We start from the raw sequence: 13,092 nt of genomic DNA on the forward strand, positions 1-13,092 counted from the left end.
TCACCAAAGAAGATATTCAGGCAGCCAACAGATACATGAGAAAATGCTCTCGATCATTAGCCATTAGAGAAATGAAAATTAAAACTACGATGAGATTCCATCTCACTCCAACAAGGCTGGCATTAATCCAAAAAACACAAAATAATAAATGTTGGAGAGGCTGTGGAGAGATTGAAACTCTTATAGACTGTTGGTGGGAATGTAAAATGGTACAACCACTTTGGAAATCTATCTGGCGTTATCTTAAACAGTTAGAAATTGAACTACCATACAACCCAGAAATCCCACTCCTCGGAATATACCCTAGAGAAATAAGAGCCTTCACATGAACAGATATATGCACACCCATGTTTACTGCAGCCTGTTTACAATAGCAAAAAGCTGGAAGCAACCAAGATGTCCATCAACGGAAGAATGGTTAAATAAATTGTGGTATATTCACACAATGGAATACTACGCATCGATAAAGAACAGTGACGAATCTGTGAAACATTTCAGAGCATGGGGGAATTTGGAAGGCATTATGCTGAGTGAAATTAGTCAGAGGCAAAAGGACAAATATTGTATAAGACCACTATTATAAGATCTTGAGAAATAGTATAAACTGAGAAGAACACATTCTTTTGTGGTTACGGGAGGTGGGGGAGGGAGGGAGGCTGGGAGAGTGTTATTTACTGATTAGTTAGTAGATAAGAACTACTTTAGGTGAAGGGAAGGACAATACTCAATACACGGAAGGTCAGTTCAACTGGACTGAACCAAAAGCAAAGAAGTTTCTGGGATAAACTGAATGCTTCGAAGGTCAGCGGAGCAAGGGCAGGGGTTTGGGGACTATGGCTTAAGGGGACTTCTAAGACAATTGGCAAAATAATTCTATTATGAAAACATTCTGTATCACACTTTGAAATGTGGCGTCTGGGGTCTTAAATGCTAACAAGCGGCCATCTAAGATGCATCAATTGGTCTCAACCCACCTGGATCAAAGGAGAATGAAGAACACCAAGGTTACACGGTAAGTATGAGCCCAAGAGACAGAAAGGGCCACATGAACTAGAGACTTACATCATCCTGAGACCAGAAGAACTAGATGGTGCCCCACCACAACCGATGACTGCCCTGACAGGGAGCACAACAGAGAACCCCTGAGGGAGCAGGAGATCAGTGGGATGCAGACCCCAAATTCTCATAAAAAGACCAGACTTAATGGTCTCACTGAGACTAGAAGAATCCCAGTGGTCATGGTCCCCAAACCTTCTGTTGGCCCAGGACAGGAACCATTACCAAAGATAACTCATCAGACATGGAAGGGACTGGACAATGGGTAGGAGAGAGATGCTGATGAAGAGTGAGCTATTTGTATCATGTGGACACTTGAGACTGTGTTGGCATCTCCTGTCTGGAGGGGAGATGGGAGGGTAGAAAATGTTAGAAACTGGCAAAATTGTCACCAATGGAGAGACTGGAAGGGCTGACTCATTAGGGGGAGAGTAAGTGGGAGTATGGAGTAAGATGTATTATAGGCTTGTATGTGACAGACCAACTTGATTTGTAAACGTTCACTTAAAGCTCAATAAAAATTATTAAAAAAAATGATAATAATGTAATGGTTTCAGAGGACATCTAGGTCAATCGTCATAATAAAATCTATTAAGAAAACATTCTTCATCCCACTTCAGTGGGTGGTCTCTCGGGTCTTAAATGCTAGCAGGTGACCATCTAAGATGCATCAATTGGTCTCAACTCACCTGGAGCAAAGGAGAATGAAGAGCACCAAAGACATGGTAATTATGAACGCAAGAGACAGAAAGGGCCACATAAATCAGAGACTACATCAACGTGAGACCAGAAGAACTAGATAGTGCCTGACTACAACTGATGACTGCCCTGACTGGGAACAAAATACAGAGTCCCTGACAGAGTAGGAGAGTACTGGGATGCAGACCTCAAATTCTCATAAAAAGACCAGACTTAATGGTCTGACTGAGACTAGAAGGACGTCCACACCTTCTGTTAGCCCAAGACTAAAACCATTCCCAAAGCCAACTCTTCAGACAGGGATTGGACTGGACTATAAGCTAGAAAATGATACTGGGGAGGAGTGAGCTTCTTGGCTTAAGTAGACATGAGGCTATGTGGGAAGCTCCCATCTAGAGGGGAGGTAAGAAGGCAGAGGGGGTTAGAAGCTGGCTGAGTGTACATGGGAATACAGGGTGGAGAGAAGTAGTGTGCTGTCTCACTGGGGGAGTGCAACTAGGAATGTAGAGCAAGGTGTATATAAATTTTTATATGAGACACTGACTTGATTTGTAAACTTTCACTTAAAAAAAAGCACAGTAAAAATCAAGAAAAAAAATGCTAACAGCAACTAGGCTAAAAAAAAAATCTCGGGAAAGCAAACGTTTGTAAACTGTTTGGGAATGATAATAATAATGATAATGAAAATAACTGCCAATTTTTGAACACCAGGTGCTGTGCTTCACCTGCATTATCTCATTTAATCTTCAGAACAACCCTGCACGGTAGTTACAATCATCAGTCCTCTTCTAAAAATAAAAAGCTGAGGCTTACGGAGCCAGCATGAAGCCTAGAGTCTGACTTAAGACTTACAGCCTAACTTTGCTTAGATTCACACTGCTAGTAAGTGGGGAATCTTACATCTATTTGGCTCCAGACCCCACTCGTAACCAACACAACTACGAGCCTCTAGCAGTATCAGATTTATCACAAAAACAAAGATCATTCCTAAAGTTTTCCAGGACATTTCTCTCCCATTCTTCCTTCCCCACCCAAAAAATAGCAGTGCCGGCCCACATTTCTTAGTCTCATAAGCATTATTTGACTTCCTAGCTCTTTCATTGGGGACATATAGGTTTCAAATTTACCACTTGAAAAGCCAAATAAAGCCCCCTAAAAGTAATTTAAAAAAGGTCATCTCTCAGTGATTTTTTTTTTAAATAGCAGAATGTGTGTAAAATGCCAGGTGCCTGAGAGGTAGAATAAAGTGTCATGATGCACCACTAACTGCTTCATTCTCATTCCTGGACCCTAAGTGACTGGATTTGTCTTTAAAATCCCAAATATACACACACACATATATATTTATATACAAAAAAAATACACACACACACATATGTATATACACATACATATACTTAAAATTGAAGTCTGTAGTCATAAAGTCAGACGTTACAATAGTTTTTGTAAAAGGACCAAAAGTATGCCATACACTTCTAATCAAATTTTAGCTCATTCAAAAATTGACTATTGGCCTCTGCCTTGAGCCCCCTACTCTGAACTTCCCCAGCTTCTCCAGCTATATATACACTAATGAACTCCACTTATAGGCCCCAGCCCATCCTGACTCTGTCCTGGAATGGCTCAAAGTACATCAATAATCTCAGCATCAGAAGATGAGGGAGGAGAAGGGAACTGTGAGTTACTAGCTACACGCTGTAATGTAGGTGCTTCACAGACGTAGTTAAATCTTTACACCAACCATCAATGTAAGTGTCATCCTCATTTTACAGACAGGGAAAACTGAAACCCAGATGGGAAAGACTGAAAGTACTTGACTAGGGTGGCATGGCCTCAAGGTAGGATATCAGTTAAAAAACAAAACAAAAAAACATAGCAGAACCTAGGTGCTGGTCTATTACCAGGCTGAATTGCATACAATATAGTTTTGACTCTTTCCTCCCACATTTTAAAGAATGAATAAAAAATAAAATCAAGGTTAAAAAAAATAATAATGTAAGCCGAACCCTGTCGTGGCTACGACGAGGGTACCAGGCAGTGCTGTTGGGCATGTCACCACAGGCAGGATGATGCCAGTCCCAACAGGGGTATCGCCACACATTGAACTGCCATTGCAGATCTTCAACAGGTGACCGAGGGGGACACAGCTCCCCTGCAGCTGGAGGTGGAGACATGGGGACTCAGTGGGCATCATGTACTAGGTCATGCACACCAACCTGCACATCAGCAATGGCAATGGCTCTGTGCTCCCTGACAAAATGGACAGCAAGGCTCTGGGCCATCCCTTTGGTGCTGGTGGCATACAGGTGGACCATGACATCCAGTGCCAGGTGCTGCCCGTGAGCAGCATTGCCCATCTCTGAAGGTCACAGTGGACAGCAATTGATGGTGGAGCAAGTGTAATGCAGGTTGTGCAGGTTGCCTGTGGTTCTCTTTGGAATCATCAATAGCTCAACATACGGTAAATGTACAGGGCACAAACTCAACAGGCTATGATGGGATTCTTGTCCTCGGAAGGGTTGGAGAGGCCCCACCCAAGTTACAAAAAAAAAAAGGTTAACTACTATTTATTTCCCTGAATGTTTTTTTTAAGAGTCTGATGTCTCAAGGAAGGTATCAGAGAGAGCCCTCTACAAAGCTCTGCCTCTCTTGCTCCCCAGCATGACTTACTGGGGCACATATTCTTAGCATGACATATTTAGATTCAAGACACATCCCTGAGGGGGGTCCAAAGATTGAACTCAAGTGTCTGCGAACTCAACAGGGGAAATCATATTATTTTCATGGGAACAGAGCTGTTTGGGGCTGTCTCAGCCACATGAAGAAAGCCTGTACTGAAGACAATGGCAAGCTCTGTCACCAACCATCAACGAAGGGCATGCTGCAAAAGCCAGAGGCCTCCATACAGACAGTTAAAGAGACTGTCAACTTCTGCAGCCACAGAGCAGACCACGCTAAAAACCAGACTCAAGATCGATGGTTAGGGTAGTCAACTCAAAGACAGTAAATTCATAGTCACTGTGTAGCTCTTATGCCTCATTCAGGCCCCAGAAGGAAAGAGAGGACCCCACAATCTGGGGGATTGAGTGGGTGCACTTGACAATCTTGAGCCTGTCAATAAATAAGAATGTGTGTGCACTGTGTTAAAAATCAAAGCAAAGATATTTATTGAAGTCTCGAGCAGTTCAAATCAAGGACACGTCTGATCGCACAAAGAGATCTCACAAAATGGGAGAGTTACAGAGGCATTTTTATGAGGTAAAATACAACATTCTAACTGGAAGTTGAAAAATTAAAATACAGCCAGCCACCAACTCAACTAATAGGTGACAGGACAAAGTGGACTTGTGGTCCTGAAAGGATTTGAGTAGCGCAAGGAGTAGGCTTCCTACCATGGTGGGCTTGAATACACCATGGACTGCCAGAAGAATGAGCAAACCCATCTTAGAAGAAATACAACCAGAATGTACCTTAGAAGAGAGAATGGTGAGCCTTCTACTTGCTTGCTTTGTTCACATCATCAGGAAAGACCCAGTAACTAAAAAAGGACATGATGGTTGGCAGAGTCAGTGAAAAGGACTGACATAATGATGAATTGACACAATAGCCTAACAATGGACTCAAACATAGCAACCATCATGATGATGGCACAGGACTGGGAAAAGTTTCATTCTGTCATATATAAGGTCCCCAGAATCAGTGCCGATTGGAAGGCAACCAACAAAAACAATTGTAACAAATGAACTACTGTAATGTAAGATGTTAATTTCATAGGGGAAACTGGTTATGATAAGAAATATGGAACTCTATTATCTGTGCAGTTTTTCTGAAAATCTAAAATTTTTAAAAATAAACTTTATTATAAATAAATAAATTCTTGGCTAATTTGAGGCTCCCTTGATGTGTTGCTATGAGTCAGATCAACTTGATACCAACGGGTTTTGGTTTGATAGGTCTTGCTTGGAGTCTTTTCTGGCATATATCTTTCTGTCATCCTCCAAGACCCACCTGTTTTCAGAACAGGTCAAATACATGAATTGAATAAAGTTGTGTTGGTAATGAGCACCCCTGTGTCCTTCAATCCCTTACAGTGGCACTAATCTCTGCAATCCTGCCAGGAATGTGGTATTTTTTTTCAGTATACTGTATTCCTAGGTAGAAGCAGTTCTAGTGGAGTCCATCTGGTCTTTCTACCATAATAATTCTCACTCTCCAGGTCAGGGAACCAGCACTGGAATTATTTCAGTTGCTGAGCATGCATACTCCAATTTAGCATTTTGGAATCAGAAAAACAGCCACAGAATGGGTTCAGGGAACCGCTAAAGCCACCATAAAACGGACTTGAGCTAAAAAAACTCCATTGATCACTTGACCATTACAAGCCTCTCCTCTGACTGATGGACCACAGTGATGTTTTGGGTGTCTCAGAATTGTTGCCAGTTCTGGCACAGTGTCCAATAATTCCTAAAAAGTCTAACTGTTTCACTTTCCTCAATACACAGTCACCCTAATACAAGGCAGTAGGTCTCTTTTAGAGGGTTGGGAGAAAAAATACGGTATATATTTTTGGCAATGTAGTCGGGTCCCACCTCAAAGAGATCCAGTCTTCCATTCATTTAAGGGGTTGTTGGCCCTAAAATGGGAATTGATTGAGGGATCATGACTTTCCATTTTGGTGATTCAAATTAGACTTATGTTCACCTGACCTAGAACTCTTCTATTTATACAGGTTAAGTAAGGATTTAGTAGACTTTATCATTTCTAAGGACATCACGATCAACTATCCAACACTACATGTCTCTAGGAGTCACATTATTCTGATTACTGCTTTGACTCTGCTGTTCATTATGGTGACTCTGTGCTGACGCTTGGTCCCTGTCCCTTGAAATTCGATTATTTCCACTACATTTAAATTTCTAATTCAGTGGCAACAGTTCCCACTGTAATATCTGACCTACAGGGAAGAGTGACCACAGAGGTCTTCAAGGATGCTGGGACTACCCTTCAAACATTATTTTTTACAGCTCCTGGTAAAGCAGGTCTTATATGGTAAATCCACTCTAACTTTCCGATATTCTTAAGCATTTAAATTGTTTCTTCTAAAATAAAACAAGGCTGTTCTGGAGCTTCAACTTCTTTTAGTGTAGGCCATTTGGTCCATATTTCAGCCAATCAATCAACCAAACAAACTCTTAGAGCCTTTTTCTAATCCCTTGAAGTGAGACATTAAGTCCAGAATCTCTGCTTAAAGGCCCATCTCAATAAAATTGTCCTGATTCAACTTTAAGTTACTTCACCATTATACCGCACCCTTAATGTCCATTCTCACATATATCTCCAGAATTTCTTTACCACTAAATTACAAAAATCATACAGCTGTTTTGGAATGTAGTGCACCTTGATATAGGTCACATTTGTACATCACATTTTGGGGCATGCTTGGACTTGAATCTAGTTTTAGGTCTAGAAGCAAAAAAAAAAAAAAAACTGTGGTGGGAGTGGAACCTGAAGAGAACCAACAGTGTCTTGCAAGGAGATACCTCGAGGGAGACCATTACAAGTTCCTCAGGTAAAACACAATTACTCTTGCTAAATGAGGATGAAAGGGTTGCTTCTATTAGAAAAGAAGACTAAAAAAAGAGTTAATAATAGATGACTGTTACTTTACCTAGTTTTTTTATTTCATTATTTTTTTTTACTCTTCTGGAGAATTTAAACATATTTTCATATGGTTTTTTAGATATTATTGTTCATCCATGGCTTTTGACCATTTTTCTATCGGGGTGTTTATTACTTTCTTGTCCACTTATAGATATTCCTTGTTTATTATAGAAATTAACTTTCTGTCTCTCTGCATCGCATTCTTAAATTTATTGTTTACATGTTGATTTTACTTATGATATCACTGCCATTCAGATTTTTTAAATTTTTAAATGTTGAGTATGTTTAGTTGTTTTGTTAGTTTGTTTTTGTTTTTTGCTTATAGTGTCTAGATTTTTAGTTTTGATTAAGAAGGCCTCTCTAAATGAAAATGTTTCTCCTTCATCCTAGCTTCATTTTCTTTTTATGCATGATGAAAAGATTTTAAGCTTAGAAGATATGACGGGTAGAATTTGGTGATGGTTAACTTTTTAAACATGTAAGCCTCCAGATTTGAAAATCTTGAAAAGGGTTGTAAGTAATAAGCCTGGTTTTGGAAGAAGTGGTGTATTGAAGGCCCTTTGTCCCATTTGAGCTGGAAGATCCTTTGGCAAGTGCTTCTGAGGCCAAAATAAAAGAAAACAGAGCTATACAACCCGAGTGGACTCTTGGTTTATCTCAAGGTGGCCAGAGAACATTCTTTCTCTGTACTTGAATCCGGTTGTGCAAGACAGAAAAAAAAAAAAAACAGAAATTTATGTTTAATACTCTGTCCAAAAATGAATACTCTTTTCTGGGTTTATATCCTTTACTGCAGCTTTATCTCTTAGACACCTGTGTGCTCAGGCCGATGTATAAGAAGTCACTGAACACCAGTAAATACATAAATCGGAAGCACTTTTGGGGAAATGGCAATTTAAGAGACTTACAGAAACCGCAGTGTCTCTGCACCAGAGAAGATGAACTTAGACTGGCAATCTTTAGCAAGGTATACAGCATGACCCCAGTTGTGAATAAGACACAAGGCAAAGTTAACAGAAGAGAAGAGGAGAGGACATAACCAAACAGGAAAGCAGCAGGAGCAAATGCTCCTGGGTAAAGCCAAAAAGCTTCATGTGATTAGCATTGTTGCTAATATCCATTCTGTTATTCTATTGAATAAGATATAATTTCCGTAAAGTAACCCAGAAACTTACCCTGTTCCTGCACAGAAATTGAAGTTCTTAGTAGTTGCATTCTTTGCTCCTGCCACAGATCTCTGTTATAGTCATTGAAGGACAAAGTCTCTCTTACTGTCTGATACATGTGTCTCCATGTCAAGGGTTGAATTATTCGGTAGGCTAAAACAACAAAATTCATTTGATGTTACAAACTCCTTGGACCTTGATATGTAGCTTCCTCAGTCTTAAAAATAAGAGGTTGATGTTACGTGGAACTTTAATTAGAGGGTTAGAGAGGTTAGGGGCCTCATTAGAAATACACACACACAACTACAATGGGTCCCACAAGACTTACTGATCCCAGAGACTTACTGGAGTGCTTAAGCATTTAATAATCCTTAGCAAAATGATCATCTCATGCTCTGGGTCCCCGGATTGCTATCTGTCTCAAAAGTAGTGAAGGTGGTGAAAGAAATTTGTTGTTTTGTATTTTCATATTACCAGTGAACCAAAACCAAAACCAAACCCAGTGCTGTCAAGTCGATTCCGACTCATAACTACCCTACAGGACAGAGTAGAAATGCCCCATAGAGTTTCCAAGGAGTGCCAGGCAGATTTGAACTGCCGACACTTTGGTTAGCAGCCGTAGCACTCAACCACTACACCACCAGGGTTTCCTATTACCAATGAGGGCTATAAAATTCAGAGAAATTAATGATTCTCAAAAGCCAATCTGCAGGCAGTTTTTGGTTCTTGACTAAAATTTCATCAGTCAATAGAAAAAAGGGGGAAAATAAGGCCAAGGTAATTTTTTCCTAAAGCTAAATTTATTCAATTTAAAGACTCCTTGTTTCAAGGTAGTCATTTTTTTCTCCTTCATTTTGTTTTTCTGCTTCAAAATACCATCTCATTTTATGATATTGCATTGACAGTAGATGATAGTTACACCATTTATTTGCTTCATATTTACTTGCTTGGTGTATTTGAATGCCTTTACTTGTCAGACTAAAAATTTGGCAATATAATGGTAGTCCGTCTCTGAAATTTTACTGTCCCAGTAAATCTAAGCCCTGGAAACTGCAGAGTTACTTTTGGTATGTCCTGTTTTCCTTTGCTGTCCAAAAACTCAAAGGCTTTAACAGATCAGAAATCTCTTGGGACCTGAAATAAGTTTTCCATGAACTCTTTTTTCACTGTGATGGTTAATTTTATGAGTCGACTTGGCTAGCCTATGGTTCTTAGTGGTTTGACCAAACACTAGTCTAGCTGCTCTGTCTTAGAGCAGATTATCTTCCAAATGTAATCAAATTTAATATATTTGTATAACACTTAATGTAATATAATGCAATCCTGTTATATAATGCAATCTGATATAATGTTCAATCAGTCAATTGTGATCATACCACCATAAGATGGATCTTAAACCTAATCATTTCTGAGTTATAAATTAACCAGAATAGCTACAGACACACACACACATAAGGGAAGACAGATGACATATGAGAATCATCTACAAGCAAAGGAATACTAAGGGCTAACAGCAGACACCAGAGCTAGGAAAGAGCCTCATAGAAGGAATCAACATGGCCAAAACTCTGACTTGAACTCTTAACCTCAATAGCTGTGACGAAACTGTGGTGCAATGATTTGCTTTTGTACAGTCTTTCTAGCCATGGTCTTGTAACTCCCACAAAGTGATTGTCTGGGGCTATGCAAATTGAGTGAACTGTGGTCTACCAAGGGGATTGGTCAGTTTGTGGTTCTGGTAGAAGGACCATGCCTTGAAATTGACAAAGAATTTGCTTATATAAGGGTCAATCACACATGGGTTATAGGGACCACACTGCCATCAAGAAGAGACTGGACTTGTCAGGATACAGGATGAAAAGGTAGGAAGGGAACTGGTTCAATGGACTCAGGGAACCCAGGGTGGAAAGGGGAAGTGTACTGTCACATTGTAGGTATTGCAACTAATGTAAAAAAACTGTACATATATATATATATAAATTTTTGTATGAGATGTTAACTTGAGCTGTAAACTTTCACCTAAAACACAATAAAAAAGATAATAATAACAACATTAAAAAAAAAAAAGAAGACCCTGGAGTAGAGCCTGTCCTTTAAAGACAGGGTCCCTGTGCTGAGAACATTTTAGACCCAGAAGAGAGTGCTGTAACACTGAACATGGTGCAAGACCACAAGACACAGTGACAGTGGGCCTGCTGGCCTATGGAAAGAGAGCTGAGTGCCTTCAGGCAAGAAGCTTGCTGGTGGAGCTAAAAGAGCTGAAATCTTTGCTTGTGAAGGGCAAGAGGCCTGAGTGTGCCCCATGTAGGAGCTGCTTGTCTCGCCCCACCACATAGGTGACAGGGGCATCTAGATATTGTGGCCGAAAGAGAGCCCCACAGGCCCGGATAGTGTGACAGGAGCCTGCAGCAGAGGCCACTGAGACCTAGAGGCAGAGCAGATGCCTCAGAAGCTATGCAGGCACTCCTGAGCAATGTGATGTGATCACAGCATCTGACCTGAACCAGGGTGCACCTGCCCAGGGACATAAGAATGGACACAGGTAATTTGGGAAAGGGTAAGCAGTTCCTCTTAGGGAATCTGTTGTTATTCCTTACTGACTGATTTCTATAAATAATAATGTGCAAATAATGACTTTCACTTTGCAACACCTGACCAAAACACTTGTCATTGTGTTGACAATTGAAGGTTATGTTCTCCTGATGCAGGGCTATTGTCAAAGGGCATGGTAGTGTTTAAGGGCCATTTCATTATTCTTGTGCTGGGCCTGCTACAAATACCAGGTTTTACCTAGTGAACTCGCTTCTTTAATTAAGTTGATTTGTAAAGCATCCAAGAACTTCTAGTAAAGTTTACACATAAATAGAATATTAGTCCAATAAAATCAGAACTAGATTTACTCCATACTGTTTCAGGTCCAAATCTCCCACTAGTAATAAAAATAGCCACTATCAGTCTGTCAGTTTGTCCAACTGTGGTGGCTTGGGTGTTGCTGTGATTATGGAAACTATGAAACCAGTATTTGAAATAGCAGCAAGGTAACACACAATGGGCAGGTTTCAGTCAAGCTTCCAGACTAAGACAGATTAGGAAAAAAGGTCTTCCAAAAAGTAACCAACGAAAAGACTATGGATCACAGAATATCATCTGAGATTTTGACTTGCTTACTTTGGATGCATCATCAGGAGGTACTGATTACTGGAGAAAGACAACATATTTGGCAAAGCGAATGCCAGTGAAGGCAAAGGAAACCCTCAATGAGATGGATTGACACAAGAGTCACAGCAATGGACTCAAACAAACATAACAATGATCACGAAGATGACGCAGGACTGGGCAACAGTTCCTTCTGTTATACACGGGGTTGCCATGAGTTGGAACCAGATGAGTTCTAAATGAATTCAAAAGGGAATGCGATGAGGTGAGGAGAATAGAGGGATGGGGTAGTAGGAGTAAGGAGAAATGACGCTTTTCTGAAAATATACCAGGACCACAGTAACATTTCACATACTCAATAAATACATAAATAAAATCAACCAATATATGGGAATAACTCAAAATGACCTACATACAGGTAACAAATGACTGAACTGTATTACAATGACATGACATAACCACACTGACGGATGCGTGAAACAAAGTGTAGACAAAAATAACTGTGCACAAACATTGTACACTAATTAGCAAATTTGTTTCTCAAAGGATTGTTGGTGTTGTTAGGTGCTGCCCAGTCAGTTCCAACTCATTGCGACAATATGTACAACAGAGCAAAACACTGCCTGGTCCTGTGCCATCCTCACAGTCATTGCTATGTTTGAGCCCATTGTTGCAGCCGCTGTGTCAATTCATCTCCTTGAGGGTCTTCCGCTTTTTCACTGACCCTCTACTTTTTTCAAGCATGATGTCTCTCTCTAGGGATTGGTTCCTCCTGATGACATGCTCAAAGTGTGTTAGACGAAGTCTTGCATTTCTTGCCTCTATGGAGTATTCTGTCTGTACTTCTCCAAGACATATTTATTTATTCTTCTTTCAGTTCATGGCATAGTCAATATTCTTCACCAACACCATAATTCAAAGGCATCAATTATTCTTTGGTCTTCCTTATTCATTGTCCAGCTTTCGCATCCATATGAGATGATTGAAAACATCACGGCTTGTGTTAGGCGCACCTTAGTCCTCCAAGTGACATCTTTGCTTTTTAAAAACTTTAAAGAGGTCTTTCACAGCAGATTTTCCCAATGCAATGAGTCCTTTGGCTTCTTGACTGCTGCTTCGATGGCTGTGGATTGTGGATTCAAGTAAAATGAAACCCCTTGACAACTTCAATCTTTCCTACATTTACCACGATGTTGCTTATTAGTCTAGTTGTGAGGGGTTTTGTTTTCTTTATGTTGAGGTGTAATCCATACTGAAGGCTGTAGTCTCTGATATTCCTCAGTAAATGCTTCAAGTCCTCTTTGCTTTCAGCAAGCAAGGTTGTGTCATCTACTTATCGCAGGTTGTTAATGAG

Source organism: Elephas maximus, chromosome 17, assembly GCF_024166365.1.
Source record: "Elephas maximus indicus isolate mEleMax1 chromosome 17, mEleMax1 primary haplotype, whole genome shotgun sequence".
NCBI classification, from domain to species: domain Eukaryota; kingdom Metazoa; phylum Chordata; class Mammalia; order Proboscidea; family Elephantidae; genus Elephas; species Elephas maximus.